Here is a 27,640-nt window from a genome sequence, read left to right as displayed (position 1 = left end):
ATTTCCTGTCAGGGCGCCGGAGTCCGGGTAGGCCGCGCAGGCCTGAAGCCTTCCCCAGCCTGAGTCACATGACGGGGGACGCGAGCCGCGTCATCGGCCGCGCCCCCGCCGGAGCCGAGCAGCGATCGGCTGCTTTGAGGCGCGTCTGTTAGCAAGTGAGGAAAGCCCTGCCGGGCCCAACACTCATCGCGGAGGGGGTGTGGAATTCAGGAATCCCCCTCCGGTTCGCCCCACAACGAGGATCAACCTCGGTCCCAGCGCCGGTGCCTGCATTAGGCCCCTCTGCATCGCGCTGGGCCGCCACGAGGCCTGCTTGAGGGCCAAAGCCTCCCTGACATCAGAAACCTCCGCAAGGGCCTGATCTGGGCCGAAGAAGAGAAGGTAACCATAGGGGAGGAGGGCTGGAACCCCCAGGAGGTCCCGATGCCGACCCTCCTCTTGGGGAAAATTTATTGCTGAGCTCTCCTGGCCCCCCACAAGTACTGGATTTGGGCCAGGGCTCATTAACAGTTTGAAAGCCCATTAGGGACAGTTGGGCTCTGTGTTAACCCCTGACTAGGGGAAGGATTTCTGTTAATGTGATTGGTTTGAAAGGAATGTTTACCCTTGGCTAGGTAGATGATGATGAAATGCTCTTCCTAGTTAAAAGAAATGTTTTTAGTAGTTAAATGAAAGGCCTAGGCTTGCCTATTGAAGTATTCTACTCTTAGCCTTAGGAATGGGTATTCAGGCCTGATGAAATGTTGGCTTTGCCGGATGAGACGTTCCCTAGTCTCTAACAGATTGTTTTATACTTCTGCCCCAGTGTTCCAACTTCTACCTATCAAGAGGGTTACCCATGGGTGCTAAAAGTGTTTAGGCCTGTGTAGAGTAAGTAATAAAATGTTGATACCGGGGTAAGGAAACGGTATTCCTGCAGGAGTGTGTGTCTGGCAAGTAAAAGTTGATTACTTACCTCAAAGGGGTAAACCAGATGATTATTCCGGATTCCTTATTGAGCAACTGTTTATCACTCATGTAAAGTGGAATGGCCTAACTTCTAACGAAGAGTGTTACATGAAATGCCTATGCCTGAGTGTTGAAAGGTTTTACTTCTAAAACTGGAAGGGAGTGTTGCCAACCTAATGCTACGGTTAAATGAAATGTTTTACATATTTAAGGGAAGTGTACACTCCTTTTAGGAATAACTCATAGAATGGTTTAACCTACACAAGATGTCATTTATTTATAATGGAATGTTTTGCCTCTTGAGTGTTACTGGCCTGTTGGTCAGGGAGGGTGGTGAGATGTTTGCTCATTGACCATGGAATGTTCCACTTTGGCTGGATGTTCTGATGTAATAAGGCCCAATGGCAAGTTAAGCCCTAAATAAGGAACTGTTTATATTTACCTAATGTGATGTGGCTTGATCTGTTAGGAAGTGTTCTACATTCTTGCCTAATGCCATGTTTAGTTAGAACTAATGGGATGTCTACATAAGGAGGTGTTTACTTAAGGGGATGCCATCCTTGTTGCATGAAATGCATATTCCTGATTGCTGAAATGTTTTACTCCTATTTAGTGCTATATGAATTTAAAACCTACCGTTAGTTATCTGCATATTTATAGATGTGAAACGCTCACCCTTGTTTGGTGAGGAGTGGGAAAAATGCCCACAGAACTAGTGAGACGCAATGCTATTTGGTTGTCTCTTCAATGTATTTCTTTCAGGTGCTGACTCAAAGCAAGGCGGTAGTCAGGCCTGTGTTCTTCAAATATTTATTTATCTAATAATTAATATTTATTGCATATTCAAGGTTCATTCATCTAGAATTTATTCCAGAGAAATACAACATATGTATTTGTAGAGGTAAATTGAAAAGCTAATGTTATAATGAATTTCTTCTACCCTGATCCTGCTCCATCTACTTGATTATCTATTTGAATAAAGTTAACTTGAGTTTTTACACAAACTCACTGGAGTGGTGTCACTAATTGCGTGCCTAGGTTTCTGACTCAGTGGTGGCGTGTGCTGCATGGTTGCTTAACACATAAGCTTTCTGATGCCTACCCGCTCGTGCCATGCTACCCTAGGGGACTGGTGACCCCAGTTCCAACATATTGGTGTCGAGCGGTGGGATCCAGAACTTGTGGCCATGCAGCACCCTCCATTGGGACAGGGTGCACAGCAATTGGGCTGCACAATTAGTGTGTGTAAGCCAAAGTAATTGACCCCTCCACTGTCTAGCCTGTAGAGTGTATCAAGATCTGTTTGACCTAAACCTGTCACCCACGTCCTGGTATCTTTTCCTAGATTCATCTGAGTCCCCACCTGGCATAATGGAGTTTTGTCAGGGGATGGGGGTGCCTGTTGGGCGGAGAACCGGGAAGAAGGAACTCCGTACCGCTTTGAGGGCATGGGTAGGAGCCCACCCAGAGGGGAGAGGGGATGGGGACAGGAGGGGCAGGTCACACCCAGGGAGGCGGGCACACCAGAGAACCTTGGAAGGGGGTGTGTGTCGTCAGAGAGGTTAGAACATGAGAGGGAGAGTGAGAGCCTTGCAATGATGGATGAGAGGAAGCTGGTGCACAAGCTTCAGCTAGAAGAGTTAGAGCTGAAGGCCTTGGAATTCTGTGTACCAGGTGCTTCCATGGTGGCAGCGTACCCGAGGTTCGGGGTTTGGACCAGTCACAGGGGGAAGGACCTGGACTGGGGTTTCAGGATCAGGAATTGCCTGACCTGGAGGGTGGGGTACCAGTAACTATGGACCCTACCGGTGTGACTTCCAGGGGTACCTATCCGGGGAGGAGGGTGCGGAACCCTGGAAGGGGGTGCAGAGGGAGGAAGGACTCTCCTCTGGCACCGGTCCAGCCATGGGGTTAAGATCCTGGGTTGGGTGGCCAGGTTCAGGGGTTGCCTGACCTGGCGGGAGGAATCTCTGTATTCAGAGTTCCTCCGGTTGTGACTCCCAGGGGTGTCCCGAGGTGCCCCAGCTGTGGTCACTGGGCCTGGCGTGTGCTTTAAGAGGACACCAGGTTGGGAGACTAGGCTGTCCCGATGTGTCATCTAGGAGGGAGGGTGCGGAACCCTGGGAGGGGGTGCAGGGAGAGGTAAGTCTCGCCCCTGTCACCAATTCAACTTAAGGGTTTAGACCCTAGGTTGAGGAGGAGAGTGGAAAGAGGTACCACGGGCCTGGGGCGACTGCCCCCCACTCTGGGAGAGAGTAAGGGCCAGAGACATCCGGATTGGAGGTCTGTCCTGGCCGCATCCCACTAGGAACACCAGTGGGGTGGTTGGATTAGCGAGGATGTTATGGTGGTATTGGGCCTGCGTCCACCTTTTTCCGCCCCAAGCAGGGAAGCCCGTCAAGGGAATGATCGGTCTACCCTGGCTTTTGGCTGGGGGGGAGATGTGTGAGACTTGGCCCTTTCCCCAGAAATTTTTCGCTTTTTAATCCCCTGTTAATTTAGAATGCCCCTATTGAAACAACAGTGTGTAGGCCTTGTGTGGTGGAGAAGGGCCTGTGTAGTGTAAAACTAGTGTTAAAGTACAGGTACTTCCTACCCCTAACATGGCCGCCACAGACCACTGCTGCAGCAGCGTGGTTTAGAGGGCGCATTCTAGTAGCCAGGGGCAGGCTGGAACCCTCAGGCAATGTATCCATCTTAGCCTGCCAGCCTGTCCACAGGTAGAATGGTGGAACCTCCGGAAGCCTCTGGAACCTTCTGGAAGAGGTGAGGTGACACCAACTGACACCAACTGACACTATCAACTGTCAACTGGCCCTATAAAAGGAAAGGGAGGGAACTTTCCTGAGGAGAAGAAGGGGAGAAGACCTGGGGAAGTACCTACGCAGGAGGATAGGCAGTGGGGGTCAGGGCAGGGTCTTATGATGCTGGAATGACAGGGCCTAGTGTGCTGCTTTGCAAGTGTTGAGGTATCCTGTTCCCCCCCCACTGACCTAGCCCCGCGGCAGGGAACCCCCAGGGACCCCTTGAAGGGATTGGCTGAGAAGAACTTGGAACACCAGCCACCAATTTACCCCCCCCTTCAAGGAACAAGAAACCAAGCAACTAAATCAAGAAACAAGTAACCAAGCAACTAAACTAAGGGCACAAGAAACATCACGCCAAGAAGAAAACTAAATCCCCACAGGACTTTTGAGGAACCCACCAGGTATTGGCGCTGTGTCGCTCCCTGTGCCCCCTGACGCCATCTGGGATTCCCCTACCTGATGGACCACTGTTGGGTGGCCTGTCCTGTCTGATCTGATGTCCTGCCCCTAATTTAAAGGAACTGTCTGCTGGTTAAGCGCTCCCACTTTCTAAGCGCTAGCCTCCTGAGTTACCTGTCCTGCAAGCGCTGCCTGAACTGCCTTATTTCTGGGAGGAGCGCTGAGGTAATGGAGGAGGTTGCTGCCTAGTTGAAGCGCTGGGAAGTTGAGAGACTGTTGACTGAAAAAGCGCTATAACCTGCCCCTCATCAGCGCTGAGAACTGTGTGGAGAAAGCGCTGTATGACCTCTGCCTGGTGAAGTGCTCTGCATATGACCCTGATGCTAACCCTGCCCAGTGCTGACAAATTGAAGATCTGTTAAGCCAGGAAGAGCTACTAGCAAGAGAACTTTGTGTGCTCCCCTGCTGGGCCCCCATCGGAGCGCTGTGAAGTGGTTGAAGGGCGCGGACATCTGATGTCTGAGGCGCTCTGTACCTGTAAACTGGCACCTCTGAGAGCAGCACAGTATCTGCCCCAGCTGAGGGCGCTCTGCTGTCTGACCAGCCAAGCGCCGTGAAATTGCTGCTTAGCGCTAGCTCTGCCGAGCGCTGTTGTGCCGGTAAAGCGCCTACCTGTAGCGCCTATTGAAGCTTCCAGATTGTCACGTGTGCGCGTGGGCCGCCCCCCCCCGGGGCTTCGTGTCACCGCGACGGCTGCCGGAGGGCGGTGGGAAGCTGCTGCGTCTTCGACCCGGCTGGGTCATGCTCGGAGGCCCCGTTCCTGGGCCTGAAAAGATTTCCTGTCAGGGCGCCGGAGTCCGGGTAGGCCGCGCAGGCCTGAAGCCTTCCCCAGCCTGAGTCACATGACGGGGGACGCGAGCCGCGTCATCGGCCGCGCCCCCGCCGGAGCCGAGCAGCGATCGGCTGCTTTGAGGCGCGTCTGTTAGCAAGTGAGGAATGCCCTGCCGGGCCCAACACTCATCGCGGAGGGGGTGTGGAATTCAGGAATCCCCCTCCGGTTCGCCCCACAACGAGGATCAACCTCGGTCCCAGCGCCGGTGCCTGCATTAGGCCCCTCTGCATCGCGCTGGGCCGCCACGAGGCCTGCTTGAGGGCCAAAGCCTCCCTGACATCAGAAACCTCCGCAAGGGCCTGATCTGGGCCGAAGAAGAGAAGGTAACCATAGGGGAGGAGGGCTGGAACCCCCAGGAGGTCCCGATGCCGACCCTCCTCTTGGGGAAAATTTATTGCTGAGCTCTCCTGGCCCCCCACAAGTACTGGATTTGGGCCAGGGCTCATTAACAGTTTGAAAGCCCATTAGGGACAGTTGGGCTCTGTGTTAACCCCTGACTAGGGGAAGGATTTCTGTTAATGTGATTGGTTTGAAAGGAATGTTTACCCTTGGCTAGGTAGATGATGATGAAATGCTCTTCCTAGTTAAAAGAAATGTTTTTAGTAGTTAAATGAAAGGCCTAGGCTTGCCTATTGAAGTATTCTACTCTTAGCCTTAGGAATGGGTATTCAGGCCTGATGAAATGTTGGCTTTGCCGGATGAGACGTTCCCTAGTCTCTAACAGATTGTTTTATACTCCTGCCCCAGTGTTCCAACTTCTACCTATCAAGAGGGTTACCCATGGGTGCTAAAAGTGTTTAGGCCTGTGTAGAGTAAGTAATAAAATGTTGATACCGGGGTAAGGAAACGGTATTCCTGCAGGAGTGTATGTCTGGCAAGTAAAAGTTGATTACTTACCTCAAAGGGGTAAACCAGATGATTATTCCGGATTCCTTATTGAGCAACTGTTTATCACTCATGTAAAGTGGAATGGCCTAACTTCTAACGAAGAGTGTTACATGAAATGCCTATGCCTGAGTGTTGAAAGGTTTTACTTCTAAAACTGGAAGGGAGTGTTGCCAACCTAATGCTACGGTTAAATGAAATGTTTTACATATTTAAGGGAAGTGTACACTCCTTTTAGGAATAACTCATAGAATGGTTTAACCTACACAAGAGGTCATTTATTTATAATGGAATGTTTTGCCTCTTGAGTGTTACTGGCCTGTTGGTCAGGGAGGGTGGTGAGATGTTTGCTCATTGACCATGGAATGTTCCACTTTGGCTGGATGTTCTGATGTAATAAGGCCCAATGGCAAGTTAAGCCCTAAATAAGGAACTGTTTATATTTGCCTAATGTGATGTGGCTTGATCTGTTAGGAAGTGTTCTACATTCTTGCCTAATGCCATGTTTAGTTAGAACTAATGGGATGTCTACATAAGGAGGTGTTTACTTAAGGGGATGCCATCCTTGTTGCATGAAATGCATATTCCTGATTGCTGAAATGTTTTACTCCTATTTAGTGCTATATGAATTTAAAACATACCGTTAGTTATCTGCATATTTATAGATGTGAAACGCTCACCCTTGTTTGGTGAGGAGTGGGAAAAATGCCCACAGAACTAGTGAGACGCAATGCTATTTGGTTGTCTCTTCAATGTATTTCTTTCAGGTGCTGACTCAAAGCAAGGCGGTAGTCAGGCCTGTGTTCTTCAAATATTTATTTATCTAATAATTAATATTTATTGCATATTCAAGGTTCATTCATCTAGAATTTATTCCAGAGAAATACAACATATGTATTTGTAGAGGTAAATTGAAAAGCTAATGTTATAATGAATTTCTTCTACCCTGATCCTGCTCCATCTACTTGATTATCTATTTGAATAAAGTTAACTTGAGTTTTTACACAAACTCACTGGAGTGGTGTCACTAATTGCGTGCCTAGGTTTCTGACTCAGTGGTGGCGTGTGCTGCATGGTTGCTTAACACATAAGCTTTCTGATGCCTACCCGCTCGTGCCATGCTACCCTAGGGGACTGGTGACCCCAGTTCCAACACAGGGCCACTGGAATTAGGCAACTGTGCGGCTTTGGCAGTTTTAGCATGGTTATAGATTTGCAACATTTGCCACATAATCCATCATATCTGCATACAAATTGGAGATTTTCGCAAAAACTACATTGAGTTTCCAATTCAACCAGTTGAAAAGTTACTAAAAACGCAGAAAAGCATGTTGGTGAGGAGTGGAAGGCCTTAGCCATGGTTGACTGATCACCTTTCTGATGCTTACTGCTATATTTAGGTGTTCAACTAGTACTAATGAGGTCCAACCAATGCCTAAACAGTGTTGACAAGTTTAACAAGCATTTGCAATGCAATAGGTCTCGCATTAGTAAAGTTATAGGTATTAGTATTGTACATGACAAAATTTTATTTATGTTTTTGTTTTGAAAATAGCGAAATTAATAACTTTGTCATTTACAATGCCAATAGTGTTAACTTTTGCAAACGTGACACCTATAGCATTTGTAATGCAACATGTGTCGTATTTACAGGACTTAGATGTATTAATATTAAAAATAACAATGGGTTGTATTTTTTTCAATAATTAATACGTAAATAAAAGTTATTGTAATTTATAATAGCAATAGCTTAAACTTTTGCAAATAACTTTTTGGAAGATTATGTTTAGTGTAGTTTATTGTGATGAAAATACAAGAACAGAAGTTAAATATTAAAAAAAATTGTGACATTTGTAATAAAGTTTTAAACATTGAGAGAACATATTTGAATCAGTTGTTGTTGAATGGTTGCACAGATTGATGCTGTGGTGGCTCTGAATGATGTGGCGGCGACGAGTGACCGTTATGAAGCCCACCCCTGCCCCTTAAGGGGTGAGGATGTGGTACAACAGCCAGCGCTGTAGACTTGGGAGCTGGGAAAACGGGGTCGAGTCTTGGCATCTGTTCAAACAAATCACTTAACCTGCCCGTGCCAAACAAAAATGTTGTCATGTAACTGGTGCTCTGCTCACCCAAAGCGCTTAATACCTCCGGGATGAGTTTGCGCTATATAAAACTGCAAAAAATAAATACCCCTTTGAGAGGGGTGAGGGGTGGAGAGATGCAGAGAGGAGGTCTGAGAGCGAGAGGAGGTCTGAGAGGAGGTCTGAGAGGGAGCGGTAGAGAATAGAAAGGAGAAGAAGAAAGATTACAAAAAATGCAAACGGGGGTTGTTTTCTGGACTCTCATCTGAACAGGAATAACGCTCCTCCTCGCGCACTCCATTTGTTACAACAAAAAGCTACCTTCCCTGCGTGAGGAAGGAACCCGTCTCGGTATCTGCATCCTGCGCGCTGGAAGTCCTCACTCCGTATGGGTTCTTGTCATTGTGAATACCCCGAAGGGCTGGCCTGTATTACTACAGATAATGAGTGACTCACGGGCTCCAGCCCCTATACCCGGGCCTCGGCCGCCTTATCAGTCCAACGCGAAGGACCTCGAAGGACCGAGCACCATAAAAGGGCTCCCCAGCCTTCCAGGCGCTACTGAAGAGGAGGGTGACGGAGTGCCCGACGCAGCTACTGGAATGTACTATTTAGCAGGGGAGAGGTGCGTGTCACAGAGGGGTCACCCGACCGCCTAAATGCGATTTTAGGACTACAATAATTTATACATGAGACAAACTTCAAATTTCGAAATGCGTGTGTAGTTCGGCATAGCAGGGTGGGGTGGATAAGGTTGAGCAGCCGGTGATTTAGACAGTGTTATCAAAAACAGGGTGGAACCCAATATAGTCAATAGGGACCTGGGTAACAATTGGAACAGAGGGAAGGGGTCCCGTGACCACAATAAGATAATTAACAAATTACACCATTTGTATTCAAGTGATTTGAGGAAGACTTTTTTGAAAGCAAAAGAGAATTTAATTCAAGATTGCATATATCCTATTAAGTGGATATTATATTCATTTCAACATATTCTTAGTATCACAGTTTATACATAATATGTGTGCCCACATTCACAACAGGAAGGGGGTGACGTGAGGGAAAGTGTAGGGGGTAGGATGTATGTGATCTGATTCATTCCGTGACAAGTCTTATTCAAACTTCTAAGACAATGTACATGTGGTCCCTGACAAAGGGCCACAAAAAAGAGTCCAAATTATCAAATGTTAAACAGTAGCCTAACTCCGTTATAGCCGTAGAGTGTCTGAATGGGGACCGGAGTTGGTTGTAGGTGGTGTAGTCGTCTACGTTTCGACCCAATATAGGTAGGTTTCTTATCCTTACATACGGGTCTTCATCAGGACAAACAAAAGTTGTGGGTGGGCAGCCTCCTAGGGAGCAATAGGAAAATCGGATTAGGAACACACCAATCCTGTGTTTTCTTTCTTAGGAAGGTGGTGTATGATGAATAGATAAATACTCATCGGAGAACGTGAGATAGCCGTGTTGCTATCTCTGTGTAAATCCTATACATACGAATGCTAAATGAAAAATCACGCTCACCTTACACAAGGGGGCGCTTGAGTTGAACCGAAGGTGGTTGTATTTGGTCCAAGTTTTGGTTGATAACTCTACTGTTATAGAAGAAAAGGAAGAGATTGCTCTTATTACATACAGATCTGTAATCTTTTTGGCTAGTACATTTAAAATCTGGGTAGGGGCAACATTCTCCAAAAAGTTGGAGATGTGCCCAATCAACTAAGCTGAATGACATGGGGCTAGTTCTTGTCGTAACGTATGGTCTCGACTGTTCTCTAGGTTATTACCTGCACACTCGTAAAGGTTTATCCCTAGTCGGTTGTGGAAGTAAATGATTAGTAGCGGATAAAGAATGGCAACCTGCAGGGATGAAAGAAGAGATATCTGTTGGAAAAACAAATACCACTTCAGTACGTGTTATTGTGGTAATAACAGTCAGTTAATAGGGGGCTTACCACTATTATTAGTATGAAAAGTTCATTTTGAGATGGTATAGCCAAGCACACTTATTCCGCAAAATATCCTCGTGCTTACGGTAGGGAATCTAAGTATAGCAGAAAAACTTCTTGTAAGGTAAATTATTTGTTAAGCTCACAGAGAAAAAGCATATTAATGTATCTATACTTTAAAACAACTTTATCATTACCAAGAGGAGGAAACAGATGATTGTTATTATACTTGACTTTCCTTACATATTCAGTGGTGCTTTATCTAAAATGCATAAGTGGTCAAGCAAGGACTGCTTAGTATTCTACCTGAAGGAGGGAGAGAAACCTTAAGTTATTGAGAGGCCTTAAAATATGTATGTGGCAACAGAATAGAAAACATTGAAAATAGTAAACATTACCAGATCGGCTGCTCAGGAAGAGTGTATTAAGGCAATTATTGGACCTTCTTTTTGGATAGTGTATTTTAATCTGTAAGAGATGTGGCGATTACCCCTTGGTTTGTGCATTTATCACGGTAAAAAATACTTATTTACCCAAAATATTACAAAACTAAATTTCGCGCTTGCCTACCTGCCACTGCCTAGCGCGATCAGAAGTTGTGGAGAAGAAGTCACCGATATGCTCGTCGTCTCCTAGGGGTCAGATGAACATATGTGAATTAGGCTATGAGCGCTACTGATTCCGCCATTCTAAACAAGGGGCCAGGGAGTTGGGTTATCAAGGTTTTTACCTGAACCGGCGCCTCAAGGTCAGGAATTCAATCAGCTCTGTCCGGGTACCGCTAATACCGCTAGGACTCCACACTCGGTAAACGCGTGTGTGCAGTACTTCCTGGATATTCTCAGCTGGGGGCGGGGCCTCCAAGATTTTGATAGAAATCGAAAAAAGACTCCCAGCCCACATTGGAATGACTCGATTGGCTTAGCAATCGGTTGAAAGAATAATGTTCATGATCAGGCTATTGTTTTTTGATGTGCTCTGGATAAAATAAAATTATTACCAGCACATATATTTACAAAGACAAGTCGATCATTATTTTGCAGGGGAAATACATATCGCGTTGATTATTTAGAAAGGGTGGGGTGGACCCTGGAAATGCACACATTGCTAAGGACAGTGTAAACTTTTGTATCTAATCTGATATTCCAGTTGTGACAAAATTAGTGCTGGTTGGCCTATTTACAACATTAATTAGCATATATACATTGTATTTATATTACCGTTTTGCATAGAATTTAGCAAGGGAGTGCACAAATCACATAGGATAGTGTAGGCTCCCCTTGGCAAAAAATGAGTAACAATCATTGGTGGCCCAATAATATCATAGCCAGGGGTGTGCACAAATCTCATAGGATAGTGTAACATCCACTTGTATTTAGGCAATAATGAAGAGAAAACCGGGGTTTGCACAAATCTCATAGGATAGTGTAAACATCCACTTGTATTTTAGGCAATAATAAAGAGAAACAATAGTGTGCACAAATCTCATAGGATAGTGTAACATCCACTTGTATTTAGGCAATAATAGAGAGAACCAATCAGAAGGAACCAATCTCTGTCATATGCATGAAAAATAATGTTTGGTACATTGTCCTAAAGAATGGCCAATTGCGCAAAGCTGCTTTCAGATTCATTGAGGCCCTCCACCACAGAATTGAAGATATGGATCCATTTGAGCTCCCTAATATTGAGGACGCTGGACAAATCACCTCCCCTTGGGCCTAGTGTAATGTGCTCCAACACTACCCATTTAAGAGATTCTGGTAAATGGCTATGTGTAGTACAATGATCGACCAAAGGTGCCCCTGGTACTTTGCATCTAATTCTGCTGCAATGCGAGAGGAACCGTGCTTTGACACGTTGTTGAGTCTGACCCACATAGATGAGATCGCATGGGCAGATAATACCATAAATTACATTTTTGGTATTGCAATTCGTGTGGTGTTTTAGAACGTGTCGATGATTTTTAAACACAAATTCCTTGGATTGGATAGTAGACGGACAGGCTTTGCATTTGCCACATTTGTAATGGCCCACTACCCGCGGTTGGTTCCAACATGAGGCTATAGTGGGTTCTGGTGGGCATTCCAGGAATGAGGAGACCACATGGTCTTTAGCATTGCGTGCTTTTTTAAAGGCATGCATCGGCACATTAGATGTTTCAAGATCCTTTGCAATCAGATTCCAATGTTTATTTATGACCTTCTTGATGGAGTGGCTTTTGGTTGAAAAAGTAGTTACACAAATCATGCGGTCTTCCGATTGACTGCTGCGTGTTGTAGGTTCAAGAAGTATATCACGGTGACAGAACCAGGCTCTTTTTCTAGAGCGTTTGATGAGTCGCTTTGGATAGCCCCTCTCAATTAGATGCATCATCAGGATCTCAGACTGTTGCATATAATCCTCCTTCTTGCTGCAGTTCCTACGCACACGGAGGAACTGCCCGTAGGGTAGATTATCCCGAAGGCTCCTAGGGTGATGACTGGAGTATTGTAATAAAGAATTCCGCTCTGCAGGTTTTCTATATAAGGTGGTATGCAGTGTAACTCCTGCCACTAGCGTTATGTCTAGAAAGTCGATCTTTTTATTGCTGGATTGCTTAGTGAATTGAATGTCTGTGGACCGTGAATTCAACCATTCGTGGAAGAGTTCCAGTTCATTGTTGTTCCCCTTCCAAATTAGCAACACGTCATCAATATACCGTACCCACAGTTGTATATGATGATGGAATGGATTCTGGACGTTGATGACAAAGGCTTTTTCATAAAAAGCCATGAACAAGATGGCCAGCTCTGGGGCAAAGGCTGCCCCCATTGCCACACCTTTGGTTTGTAAATAAAACACGTTCTGAAACATGAAATAGTTCCGCATCATGGCAATCTTGAGCAGAAGAGTTATGAATGTGGTTGGTACTTGTACTGGGGCCTCACGTCTATTCAGAGCTTCAGTAGCCACCATCAAGGCCTCCTCCTGAGGAATACTTGTGTACAGGGACACAATGTCGCAGGTAACCAATAGCTCTTCATCTGGGTTGAAAGATTTTCCATCCACTAGAGTGATCGTATGTGTAGTGTCTCTTAGATACGTAGGGGTGGACTCAGCTAATGGTTTCAAGAAAAAGTCTATATATCGGCACAGTGGCTCAAGAATGGAACCGCATCCGGACACGATGGGTCGTCCTGGGGGGTTGCGTAAATCCTTGTGTACCTTGGGTAAGGTATAGATTGTCGGTATTCGTGGGTGGCTTTGATTCAGATACCGATATTCTTGGTCTGTGAGAAACCCTTGTTGGACCCCTTCTTGAGTTATCCGTTGAATTTCAGAGGCTAAATCTCGTGTTGGATCAGATGGCAGTCTCCTATAACTTACTCCATCATTCAGTTGATGCAAGATCTCCTCCTTGTACTTAGATACATCTTGAATAATGATAGCTCCGCCCTTGTCAGCTGGCTTAACCACCACATTTGGATTGGCCTTAAGAGTGGACAGTGCTGTTCTCTGACTTTTGCTGATATTGTATCTAACATAGGTCTTTTCTCTCAAAATGGTCTTAACCTCTTCGGTGATGATGCTTTCATAAGCCAATATCCGATGACTCATTGCGTTGGATTGGGGTACAAAGGTTGATGGGGCTCTAAATCCAGTTACAGATGTCTGCATAGTCGGTGGTCTATTCTTAAAAAAGAATCGTAGTCGTATCTTTCTAAAGAATTTAGAAAGTTCCATCATTGTGTTGAAACTATTAGGGGGGGTTGTCGGGACAAAGGACAAACCCTTACTCAACACTCCACGTTCATCCTCACTGAGTTCATGAGAGGATTAATTGATGATAGGTGTATCCGGCGGTCTTACCACCTGTAGTTCTTCCGCCTCGTTGAGCGTTCGCCGTGTTCTTCCGGCTGGAATCGGACTTGTTTTGTTCCACGTCCTTTTGCACCCTCGTTGTCCCACTGCGTCTGGGGCCCTTGTTGTCCCCGTCCTGTACCGCGGTTCCAGTTGTTGCCTCGTCCACGAGGTGGTCTCCATGTTCCTCGTTCTAAAAAAGACGGATTGGGTTGATATTGGGGATAATAATTATCCTGATATCCGTAGGAGTTGCTGGGACCAGCTTGTTCTGAGTCTTCTCCGGAACTATAAGAAGAGTCCGAGAAAGTGGTGTAGCGTCCCCTGGATCTACCACCCCTATATCCTCGATTTGTGAAACGTCCTTGATGATCCTGTCGGAAATAGTCCTCAGACAGATAGGGGTACGTTTTTTTCTTGTCGTAGAATTTAAGATCACGAGCTAGTTTGTCTAACTTTTTTTTGATGTTAGAAGTCTCGGAATCTTGTAGAGTTTCAACGAGTTTGGATAGTGCTTCTTTCGAGTTGGTAAGTGTGCTGTCACCTGAGATGCTTGCTTTCAATTCGGCTATTTGTTTAGTAAGTATAGCCACCTGTTCTGCTGCAGTCTCTATCCCCAACACCATCCAATGTCTAGAACAGTTATTTGCAACAAAACTGAATCCTTCACGAAATTTCGGAATATCCACAAAAATAGCTGGCTCCACTCTGACCTGTAAACCTGTAGGTATAATGTTGTTCTGCAGACACTGCGCAAGAAAATGTCCATGTAATTTTGTGCGAATGAGCTTTTTTTCTAATCTTTCTAGCTGTGAGATCTTGTCATTCAGGGTAATATCAACGATAGGTGTACTAGCTGACAAAAAGTTGTTGGCTGGGTCATGTAACAATTGGCCAATGTAATCTTCTGTGTATGAAAGTATCTCTTTATCTCCCATACTTGTAAGTCATAAATCGTAAATAAGAGCAAAATAATCTACAGGATTTTTTCAAAAAACACGGAAAAAAACCTCCTGCGAAGGAGGTAGTGTAACCTCACAGGCCAGCGCCTGTACACACTATGTTATCAAAAACAGGGTGGAACCCAATATAGTCAATAGGGACCTGGGTAACAATTGGAACAGAGGGAAGGGGTCCCGTGACCACAATAAGATAATTAACAAATTACACCATTTGTATTCAAGTGATTTGAGGAAGACTTTTTTGAAAGCAAAAGAGAATTTAATTCAAGATTGCATATATCCTATTAAGTGGATATTATATTCATTTCAACATATTCTTAGTATCACAGTTTATACATAATATGTGTGCCCACATTCACAACAGGAAGGGGGTGACGTGAGGGAAAGTGTAGGGGGTAGGATGTATGTGATCTGATTCATTCCGTGACAAGTCTTATTCAAACTTCTAAGACAATGTACATGTGGTCCCTGACAAAGGGCCACAAAAAAGAGTCCAAATTATCAAATGTTAAACAGTAGCCTAACTCCGTTATAGCCGTAGAGTGTCTGAATGGGGACCGGAGTTGGTTGTAGGTGGTGTAGTCGTCTACGTTTCGACCCAATATAGGTAGGTTTCTTATCCTTACATACGGGTCTTCATCAGGACAAACAAAAGTTGTGGGTGGGCAGCCTCCTAGGGAGCAATAGGAAAATCGGATTAGGAACACACCAATCCTGTGTTTTCTTTCTTAGGAAGGTGGTGTATGATGAATAGATAAATACTCATCGGAGAACGTGAGATAGCCGTGTTGCTATCTCTGTGTAAATCCTATACATACGAATGCTAAATGAAAAATCACGCTCACCTTACACAAGGGGGCGCTTGAGTTGAACCGAAGGTGGTTGTATTTGGTCCAAGTTTTGGTTGATAACTCTACTGTTATAGAAGAAAAGGAAGAGATTGCTCTTATTACATACAGATCTGTAATCTTTTTGGCTAGTACATTTAAAATCTGGGTAGGGGCAACATTCTCCAAAAAGTTGGAGATGTGCCCAATCAACTAAGCTGAATAACAGGGGGCTAGTTCTTGTCGTAACGTATGGTCTCGACTGTTCTCTAGGTTATTACCTGCACACTCGTAAAGGTTTATCCCTAGTCGGTTGTGGAAGTAAATGATTAGTAGCGGATAAAGAATGGCAACCTGCAGGGATGAAAGAAGAGATATCTGTTGGAAAAACAAATACCACTTCAGTACGTGTTATTGTGGTAATAACAGTCAGTTAATAGGGGGCTTACCACTATTATTAGTATGAAAAGTTCATTTTGAGATGGTATAGCCAAGCACACTTATTCCGCAAAATATCCTCGTGCTTACGGTAGGGAATCTAAGTATAGCAGAAAAACTTCTTGTAAGGTAAATTATTTGTTAAGCTCACAGAGAAAAAGCATATTAATGGATCTATACTTTTAAAAAACGTTATCATTACCAAGAGGAGGAAACAGATGATTGTTATTATACTTGACTTTCCTTACATATTCAGTGGTGCTTTATCTAAAATGCATAAGTGGTCAAGCAAGGACTGCTTAGTATTCTACCTGAAGGAGGGAGAGAAACCTTAAGTTATTGAGAGGCCTTAAAATATGTATGTGGCAACAGAATAGAAAACATTGAAAATAGTAAACATTACCAGATCGGCTGCTCAGGAAGAATTTTTTGAGTGGGCATGTCAGCCTAGTTCTACTTAACACCATTCTGGACCACCCACTGAAGGGAATATAGGCTCCTCAGACTACTTCAAAGGGCCTATGGAGTGGAAATTTCAGAGCTCAAATGATTGCTTCAGCCTTGAAATCTGAAAAGCATATAGCACCAACACTGGTGTAAAGTAGGAGTTACCAATTATGGTGGCTGGGACAGGGGACGGTAGTCAGGCCCTTTCTATGCACGATTTTGGGAAAGCATGGTCCTCTCCAGTGGTCTAGCGGCTAGGTCTGTCCCAGAAACTACTATTGTTTATCTGTTTCTCCATTCAGCCGTTCAATTATGTAGCCTAACTGGGAGGCTCGGAAGTAAAATAGTAAGTAAGGAGCCCCCTGTCCTCTAGCCCTCAGGGGCCTGATGTAGCTCTTGGTAGAGTTTCAACCTCTTAACCTCTGGCCCACTCAAATAGAGCTTGTGCAAGCTGACTTAGTAGTAATGTATTTTCCATTCTTAGGGGGGAGAGCATGACCTCAAAGACACAGCTTTTGCTTCAGCAGCACCATCTTTAGAGCAACTTGATGCCCCGCCCACAATAGATGAAGATTTTTCCAGGCCATCAGGGTGGATACGGTCTGGTGCAATGGTAGGCTAAAGTTAGTCTTAGCAACAAATAACATACTGTATCACAACTGGGTTCCCAGGAATTTAATGGGGTCTATGGACCAACTAAATTGTATTTTGCACTTCAAGGTCTCAGCAAGGGTACTCTCCCAAACAGCACGAACACTTAAGATGTTGTCATCTTGATCGGGAAAGCCTGCCACCACCCGGAATTCCTCAAGTAGGTGAATGTGGATGTAAATGTGCCATTTATGTTTATTAAACAGAATTTTTTTTAAAAAGTAGGTGAATGTGGGCTTGAAGTGACTGCCGGAGTTCAGTAACAGTGAGGAGTATCATATGCAAGGGCAGACCACTTTAAGGTGTCCTGACAGAATGAGATGTTGCTGACTTGAAGGTGTGCTCTGATTTTCTGCAGGAGCTCTGCAGAGAGGTCAAAGAGATGAGAGAGAGATGACACCCTTGGAGAGTACCTTATTTATTTGTATGTAGGCTGAGGATTTTCCATTCACCCTGACCATTGGCCAGGAGTTGAAATAGGGGTGATAATCCACCCTATCTCCCTACGGTCACCTATTTGTGTGATGCCTGCCATTTCCTCTTGCGTGTGGGCTTGGAGAGAAGGGTATCAGCCAGTGTACGGAGCCTAAAAGATATTAGATTCTTAATTGGGGCGGTTAACTACCCACCTCAAGAAATAATCACAACCCTTGTCAGGTGAAACTTAAAAGTCACCAAATTAACCCGAGCTCAAATGCTGACTAGTTCTGGCAGAGAGCAGACTGGCGCAACTTAGGGCAATGTGTAAAGTATTTATGAAGTATAAAAACATTAACTACGTCAAATCTTCTAGCAAAGAAAATACCATACAAACGTGGAAAAATAGTGCCACACTTAACACAGTGAAAATAAAATCACAAAAATCCACTTAGAGGAACCAGAGATATTATTTTTTTTAATTTTAAGTAGAAACACCACCAAGAAGTAAAAAACGCCAATGATGGTCAATGCCAGGGCCACTGGAATTAGGCAACTGTGCGGCTTTGGCAGTTTTAGCATGGTTATAGATTTGCAACATTTGCCACATAATCCATCATATCTGCATACAAATTGGAGATTTTCGCAAAAACTACATTGAGTTTCCAATTCAACCAGTTGAAAAGTTACTAAAAACGCAGCAACGCATGTTGGTGAGGAGTGGAAGGCCTTAGCCATGGTTGACTGATCACCTTTCTGATGCTTACTGCTATATTTAGGTGTTCAACTAGTACTAATGAGGTCCAACCAATGCCTAAACAGTGTTGACAAGTTTAACAAGCATTTGCAATGCAATAGGTCTCGCATTAGTAAAGTTATAGGTATTAGTATTGTACATGACAAAATTTTATTTATGTTTTTGTTTTGAAAATAGCGAAATTAATAACTTTGTCATTTACAATGCCAATAGTGTTAACTTTTGCAAACGTGACACCTATAGCATTTGTAATGCAACATGTGTCGTATTTACAGGACTTAGATGTATTAATATTAAAAATAACAATGGGTTGTATTTTTTTCAATAATTAATACGTAAATAAAAGTTATTGTAATTTATAATAGCAATAGCTTAAACTTTTGCAAATAACTTTTTGGAAGATTATGTTTAGTGTATTTTATTGTGATGAAAATACAAGAACAGAAGTTAAATATTAAAAAAAAATTGTGACATTTGTAATAAAGTTTTAAACATTGAGAGAACATATTTGAATCAGTTGTTGTTGAATGGTTGCACAGATTGATGCTGTGGTGGCTCTGAATGATGTGGCGGCGACGAGTGACCGTTATGAAGCCCACCCCTGCCCCTTAAGGGGTGAGGATGTGGTACAACAGCCAGCGCTGTAGACTTGGGAGCTGGGAAAACGGGGTCGAGTCTTGGCATCTGTTCAAACAAATCACTTAACCTGCCCGTGCCAAACAAAAATGTTGTCATGTAACTGGTGCTCTGCTCACCCAAAGCGCTCAATACCTCCGGGATGAGTTTGCGCTATATAAAACTGCAAAAAATAAATACCCCTTTGAGAGGGGTGAGGGGTGGAGAGATGCAGAGAGGAGGTATGAGAGCGAGAGGAGGTCTGAGAGGAGGTCTGAGAGGGAGCGGTAGAGAATAGAAAGGAGAAGAAGAAAGATTACAAAAAATGCAAACGGGGGTTGTTTTCTGGACTCTCATCTGAACAGGAATAACGCTCCTCCTCGCGCACTCCATTTGTTACAACAAAAAGCTACCTTCCCTGCGTGAGGGGTCGTTAAGATTCAGTGCTGAAACACTAGCTACGGAAATGCTGCTGTGAAATGGGTTACAATTCTTCCCCGAGCTCCTGGGGCTTGTTGGGAAGACTGCAGCAAAGCTGCTTCCTCCTCCTGCAGGCTTTGAAGCAAACAGGCTAAATATAAAGAGGCTGTCCGAAGGCGCGCAGTCTGCACAGTGCAGATGATGGTTCGGGCGGTCAGGAGGGCCCCTGTTTGTCCTGATAACAATGGGGTTAACCCTGCCTTGAGGCGGGAGGAAGGAACCCGTCTCGGTATCTGCATCCTGCGCGCTGGAAGTCCTCACTCCGTATGGGTTCTTGTCATTGTGAATACCCCGAAGGGCTGGCCTGTATTACTACAGATAATGAGTGACTCACGGGCTCCAGCCCCTATACCGGGGCCTCGGCCGCCTTATCAGTCCAACGCGAAGGACCTCGAAGGACCGAGCACCATAAAAGGGCTCCCCAGCCTTCCAGGCGCTACTGAAGAGGAGGGTGACAGAGTGCCCGACGCAACTACTGGAATGTACTATTTAGCAGGGGAGAGGTGCGTGTCACAGAGGGGTCACCCGACCGCCTAAATGCGATTTTAGGACTACAATAATTTATACACGAGACAAACTTCAAATTTCGAAATGCGTGTGTAGTTCGGCATAGCAGGGTGGGGTGGATAAGGTTGAGCAGCCGGTGATTTAGACAGGGTCGGGGTGAGAGAAAAAAAAGGCCAGAGACACCAAAATAAAAGACCACCACACCCACCATTAGCGAATCAGATTGCTAAAAAAAAAAACTTGTATATTTGCAACTCAACAGTTTTTAATATGTAAAGGCATGGTGTTTTGCAAAGTATGGGCGACTGCCAACATCTGCGCTCCATGCAGGTAATATGTGTGGTAATATTAGGGAAGCTGGCAGTAAACAGCCTAGTGAAAAAAAAAGGAAAGGAAAACAAGCTCTTGGCGTTGCTGTGGGGAGGGGGGGTGAGGAGAAATGAGAGACACAGCCTGGCGGCCATGAAGTGTGAAGCAGTGGGCGAGGGAGGGGAAATGGGAGACACGGCCTGGCGGCCGTGAAGTGTGAAGCAATGGGCGGGGGAGCCCTTTGAAGTGAAGCTCTCGGAGGCAGGCGGCTCGGAAGCGAGGGAAAAGCGCGTGCTTGTGTTCACGTGAACTGTCGGAAATCCGCCCGATGGTTTGAGAACTTTTTTGCCCACTAAAATTCTCCCCTATCCATTCTTTGTGGAATGGGATAGGCGAGCCCTAAAAATGGCAAAATAATAAAGAAATACCATTACAAAATGTGGCACATTATGCCGCATAATATATTCAACCATGCTGCCTAATTTCGTCCTCCCCTACTGCACAATACCAGTGACTTTGGTCAATGGTCATGGCATACCACGGACTATCATAGGACAGATTTGAGGCTGATCACGAATGAGCTCGGTCAGATACACCAATCATGTTCATCCTAGTTAAAGATTTTACCTTTTGATTTAGTCTTTTAAGTGCCCAACAACCACAGGGGTGCACTTCCAAGGGCCTCCAGGACATCAGGAGAGGCACTTAAAGGCTCTTAGGGTGTCAGGCAGAGGCCAACAGGAGGATCCCATCGAGGTCCAGTTGCCACTGGTCAGCTGAGTATTTCCAGGAAAAGGAACTTGCAGCGTGATATTCCTATGTACCTGTTCGTATGAAGAAGATACATTAGGTAAATGCCTTGAAGAACTCTATTGGATATGTTCACACCAACTGAGGATAGCAGCCAAACAACGGTCATCCTGGAAGCCTCGAGACCAACCGTTCTAGGATGACAGATATCCTCAAGGAACAGATGAAATATCTGCATTCCAAAACCAACACAACACACATCCCTTCCCATGGCAACATAGGCAAATAATTTTACAGCGAATGAAATACAAATTGAAAACAATGCTACTGAAATACAAAAGCATATCAAGCAAATTCACAAATATGATAGAACAATACATGTGTAACTGTCAAGAAATACAAAAATAATGAAATGAGAATTGTTAATAAAAGGGAAAACAATGTAAAGTGAAACAAAAACTCATATACTGTCATTACACCAATTAGCATACAAAAATACTGCTATTATCACGCGGAGATATAACTATGATACTATATAAGCCTTCCACCACTAGAGTCTGGCAGTAGATCTCATGAAAAGTCTGGGAATTGTTTTAACATGCTGTGAAACTCCACTCCCATAAATACAAGTACTAAGACTCTCCTCTGAATCAGTTCTGGCTTTGGGGCTGTCCGTATATGCATCATTCCATTTCACCAGCCTAGACATACTCCACACATCACCATTGTCCAGCTTAACAATATTCTTAAAGACAGTCCTAATTCTGAAAGGACCCATGTAATTTGATTCACCCTTCCTAACAAATCCTGGCCTTTTCACAAGTACTTTTCCACCCACCAGCCACAGCTGAGATTTGGTTCAGTTTCTCTGATCTTATTTTTCTTGTAATTATTTTGATACCTACTGCTCAACCACCCGCCCTCTCTCGAGTTCACTCATATCAACTTCTTCATCCAAACACTTCCACTCATCCATGACAGATTCAATTTTGTGTTACCAACCCTACCCCTCATCTAGAAAAAAGGTGACTAAGTTGTTACTGGACTGGGAGTGTTGTGATGAGCCCGCCATACTTCATTCAAAATCTCAGACAAAGGCCTTCTCATTTCCACTGCTTCCTGTAAACATGATTTCACCACTCGATTCATGAACTCAGAAAGGCTGTTCACTTGGGGCAAATACAATGCTGACTTAAGATGAACTACAGACAAGTCTCTCACAAATTCTTGCTTTTACTGTGATTTTGACTGGACACCATTGTCCATAACAATTTCTTGTGGTACACCTTCACGAACAAATTCCTCCTTCAAGAAGTTAATCACTACTCTGGTGTCAAGTGAACAGACAAACTTGGTTACCACCCATTTGGATACGTAATCTACCCACAATATTACATATATCTTTCACAGGAGGGAAAGGATGGAAATTACCAATAAATACCAATCCTCACTTCTGTCACGGTTCCGCCGGAATCTCTACTCAAGACAACAGAGCACTACACTCCGTTTTACTTTTGTCACTCTTGGCACACGAAACACAATCCTCAACTACACCCTCAATGTGCCAATATAACCCTGGCCACCTATACAACTCGCTCACTCTTGCTGTGATAAGATTCCTCCCCAAGTGGCCCTGATGCACCATTGCTTTCCTTATATTCGTACACATATCTCCCCTAGCTGTGGGAAGGGGGGTGCGGGCTTCCTACATATGGTGTGGCACTGCAGGGAGGTTAAGAGGTTCTGGGAGAAAGTGGTACTGGACCTAAAGAGGACTAGGAATATCAACCTGACACCTGGAACATACGCCTCACAAAAAGGAGATAGGTAGCATACAAGTTCCTGCAACTGGCGCCGGTTCTGGTTACCATTACGTGGGTGGGCCAAAGAGCCCCTGACCATTGGCATATCAATATATGGGAATGGGCATTAGCAGAAGAATTACTTTAGGAGAGTAGGATCTGCTTCTATTGGTACTTCCCTCTTTTTGCCTGGTGCTAAGCTGTTACTGACTAGTATGACAGGGATATTGTTAATCAGGTCCTCAGTCTATCTGCTTTCTCCTTAAATTGTTATGACAAGTACTTGGGTACATCCCAGATTGGATACTGGGGTACCCTTATAAGTCCCTAGTATACGGTAGTAAGGTACCCAAGGCATAGGTACCCCAGAGGTCCCCTATGGGCATGCATTATGCCACCCACGGGGGACAATTCACAATGGAACTACAAGCCTGCCATTGCAGCCTTTGTAAGCTGGTGCTAGCACCACTTACTAAAGATATAGGTTCCCTGGGGGGGGTGGCTTGATGTGCTGCTAAATGGCCGTTAGGTAGGCTAGCCAAGACAAAATCCTGCAAATATCCGTGTCATTGGTGGAACTAAAATACCCCATGAGTATAGCCCAGGGAGTTCTGAACAAGTTGAGCCGTTGATCACCTCAGGATGTGCCCAGGAAGGTGGTGAGCGTGCCCTGATCTGCGGTGGCTGCTGGTCGATGGCCGGTGCAGAGCGAGGGAAGCGGCCGGCGTGAAAATTGAGGCCGCAGCGTCACTGATGCGGTAGGCCGCTATCTGCGCACATAGCTCCGGACGCTCTGCGTCCCCCGAAAGAATTTTGCTGGATCGACCGCACCATGGGTAAACAAGACGCAAAACACCTTCCAGCAGCGTAAGAACACAAGGCTCACAGAACATGATTCGGAGGAAGGAACGGAGAGGCCACCAAACCCACAATCTGAGGACCAGGGGGAAGATTTACGCACTTTAATACTCGAAATGAGGTCCAGTTTGTGGACTATGGACTCTAAGTTGGACACATTGACCTCCCAATTAGACGCTGTGAAGACACAAGTGGGAACACACGAGACAAGGCTGGATGTGCTGGAGAACATGGCCTCAGACTATCATGACTTCCAAGTGGAAAGGAAAGAACAACTCCTCCAGATGGACAAAGTGCTTGGCATTATCCGTACTAAAAATGAGGATTTGGGGGCCAGGTCTAGTCTCAACAACCTCTGCATTACTGGCATTCCGGAGACAACAGCAATTTCTAAGCTGCAGACCTATGTGGCAGAATTACTAAACAAACTATTTTGATCTGCACCTTTCTTCAGTTTTCGCTGTGGAGAGGGCACACCGTGCCCTGGGCCCTCGACCGCCAGTTGGCACTACTCCCAGACCCATCTTGGCCAAGATCGTGAATTACCAAGATCGAGACACTGTCCTACGTCTAGCCCGGGGTAAAGGGACGATCACCTATGGGTGGATAACCATCTCCTTCTACCCAGACTTCACCCCCGCTGTGCAGGTGGCACGGAGGGAGTTCCTGCAGGCCAAACGTCTCCTGTTGCAAGCCCAGATTCCGTATGCGCTTCTTTATTCCGCCAAGCTGAAAGTAACATATGATGGATCTGCCCATTTCTTTACGTATGCTAAATCGGCCCTCAAATTCGCAAAACGCATCGCGGGGGAAGGCATCCAAACATCGCTCCAAAGAATTGGCTACTGAAGAGAACGGTTTCAATTACAATGACTGATATGGGTCTTAATCCTGAGGCCCCCTTGGACTATTCAAAGAGGACTCCCACTTACATGTTTTTTTTTTTATTGTTATAATTGGGAAGTGCGATATTCTTGTTTATTTCTCATTACTGGTTTTTGATACACAGCACTGACGCGATTGACTGCTGGTTCTGTGGGCTGCACGTTTGCCCCTTAAGTTTGATGGAGCTAGCAGACACATCTTAAATTAGTATAGATTGAGGACTGTCGGGGCAAGTACATGTTTATCGCAAGCAATCCCGTGAGTTTGGGTATTTTTTTTTTTTAATGTTACGGGAAGATAGGTATGGCTCATCGTAATGCTCTTCGCCACCCTGAGTAATCAGGGGAGTATGCCGGCGACACTGCGGCCCTGCGCCCCTACGGGAGAGCTCCCACTAGTAGTTGAAGGTTTTGTGTTGTTTGGGATGGGTATTCTGCAAACTAATTGGGGGGTTGGAGTGGGTGGTGGGCTGGGGGTTGGGGTTGTTTTAATGTTCGCCAGATCTATGCGTTTCTACTTATATGCTACATGTTATGCGAAAATGTCTACAACACTATGCTCTACTCCTAATGATTCGCTGCATTATATTGACGTAACCACCAAATTACCTCGTTCAATTTCCTTACCTGGAACATTCGAGGGTTAAATGATGGTAGGAAGGCCAGGTTAGTGCATTTGTATTTACTTAGACATAATATTGATGTTTGTCTGCTACAGGAGACACATTTAAGTATTTCCACCTCACCTAGATTATGCCACAGCAGATGTGATGTGTTTTATTCCTCTGTATACTCTAACTACGCTAGAGGAGTTACTGTGCTGATGAGACGCTTAATGGATTGGAAGGCAGATGAGCAACAACTAGACCAAGACGGTAGATATGTAATTATACAAGGTACACTGGCTGCCAGTCCAATGGTGATAGTTGCGGTATATGGCTCCAATACTGACACACCTGAATGTTTCCAAACTGTATGGGCTAAAGTGAAAGCGACAAATTGTGACACTATTATCTAGGTAGGGGACTTTAATGCCATTGAATGAACTAGATACGAAGGGGATATCTCGCACTGCATCCTCTAGCTAGCACTGCTATTACAAGCCATTCTATCAGATGGGGACTTGGTGGGCATCTGGAGGAGAGAGCATCCGTCGATTAGGGAGGGCACATTCATTTCAGAATATCGTAAGGCATGGTCGCGACTTGATTATTGGTTAGTATCCTGAGATGTAACTACATGGACGAGAGAGGTCTTGCATCTTCCCCGATCCCTTTCAGATCATGCACCCTGTCTGTTGCGCTTAGAATTACCACACTCCATACCTAGGATATATACCTGGAGATTGCCTCAAGACGCCCTTTTAGACAACGCCTTTAAAGAAGAAATTAGAGGTGACATTTCCAATTATTTTTCCCTAAACACAGGATCTGTGGACACGGTGGCTACATTATGGGAAGACTTCAAAACTGTGATATGGGGCAACTGTATAGCAAGACAGGCCGGAGTGTTGAAGGCCATTCGGGGGACTCTGCACTCAATCGAGAAACAGATTAGGGACTTGGAACAAAAATTCTATACCACTGGCGAGCCCACCACAATGGTCTTGAAGAGAAAAACTACTGCAATTTGAAGAAGAAATTCAAATTCCTAGGTAAACACGTTCATGCTAGGAGGTATAGAGAAGACGATAGGCCTGGGAGGATGCTCGCGGCAATGCTGCAACCCCCAAGATCCTCTATATTTGTCAGTAAATTGAAGGCTGTGGACCACTCTATCATCAGGGAACAGAGGGATATACTTGATGAGTTTTCCAGTTTTTATTCCCAGCTCTACATCACTTCACAGAGCTCCAGCCCAGAAGGCCTGCTGCCATTCCTGGACTCTCTCGAGTTGTTATGGCTGAGTAATGGCTACAGGGAATATTTGGATTTCCCGTTTACAGCGGACGACGTGGCGCAAGTCATAAAAAGTCTACCGATAAACAAAGCCCCTGGTTCAGTCGGTCTAACAACCGCCTTTTATAAAGCCTATGTTGAGGAATTAGCACACTGACTATTCAAACTTTTTGAGGAAGCCCGCAAAATGGGTGTCCTGCCACCGTCAATGCGGGAGGCTATTATAATTACCCTTTTAAAACCTGGGAAGCCCGAGGATGAACTAGATTCCTATAGGCCACTCTCACTGATAAATGTGGATGCTAAAATATTGGCAAAGCTCATTGCTAACCGGTTGCAACCCTTGCTCCCATTGGTGGCCGTCCGGACCAATCGGGGTTTATCCCCGGGAGGTTCACCTCCCAAAATCTTAGGACTTTATTCTCGGTATTGCATTACTTGCACCCAGAATTACAGGCAGCCGTTGTATTTTTGGATGCTACAAAAGCATTCAATACTTTAGAATGGCAATACTTATTTGCGATCCTTGGTTGTATGGGTATCAGTCTGTTATTTATAAATGTAATACATCTGCTTTACACGCAACCACTGGCACGTGTGAGAGTGAATGGTCTCATCTCGGCACCCTTTCATATTTCGAGTGGACGAGGCAGGAATGCCCGCTATCCCTCTTGCTTTTCGCGATCGCAATGGAACCACTAGCTGGGAGTTTCCGGCAATATCATACTGTCAATGGGATTGGCTTTAGTGCCCGAAGTCTTCTAATTTCCCTCTACGCAGGCGATGTCACCCTGTATGTATCTGATACAGAAATAAATCTAGATCCTCTATGGAAAGAATTTATCAAATTCAGTGGACTCTCCGGTATATCGATAAATTGGGCTAAATCTGTTATTTTCCCCTCGGACTGACAACTGTCCAATCCCAATCTGAGTTCCCCCTTACATGGACTACGGAACCTGTGAAATATTTAGGTATATGGGTTAGCAGGAATATCCAGGTCGTGTGGAATATGAACTATGGACGTGCCTTACACTGGTTGGAGGAGAAAGTCGCTGCATGGGCTGGGCTCCCGCTCTCATTGGCCGGGAGGATAGCTTTAGTCAAGATGGTGGTACTTCCTGAATTCCTTTATTTATTTGTAAATCTTCCACTCCCTCTCACACTAGCCTTTTTCAAAAACCCTTAGGTCCCTGTTGATCTTCCTGATATGGGCGGGTGGACAAGCTAG

General features: G+C 45.0%; 1 protein-coding gene across 1 annotated transcript in view; it reads right to left on the bottom strand.

Annotated features, from left to right (window-relative positions):
• Positions 1-27,640, bottom strand: part of LOC147724947 (uncharacterized) — a 110,418-nt gene that overhangs the window by 45,044 nt on the left and 37,734 nt on the right. Inside the window, exon 2 of the mRNA XM_086966437.1 lies at positions 20,845-21,041. The gene's annotated coding sequence lies outside the window, so the exon portion shown is untranslated. The remainder of the gene's footprint in view (positions 1-20,844; positions 21,042-27,640) is intronic.

Source organism: Lissotriton vulgaris, chromosome 4_1 (genome assembly GCF_964263255.1).
Source record: "Lissotriton vulgaris chromosome 4_1, aLisVul1.2, whole genome shotgun sequence".
Lineage (NCBI taxonomy): Eukaryota > Metazoa > Chordata > Amphibia > Caudata > Salamandridae > Lissotriton > Lissotriton vulgaris.
Note: the sequence above shows the minus strand (reverse complement) of the source record. Positions and strands in the feature narration are given on the sequence as shown.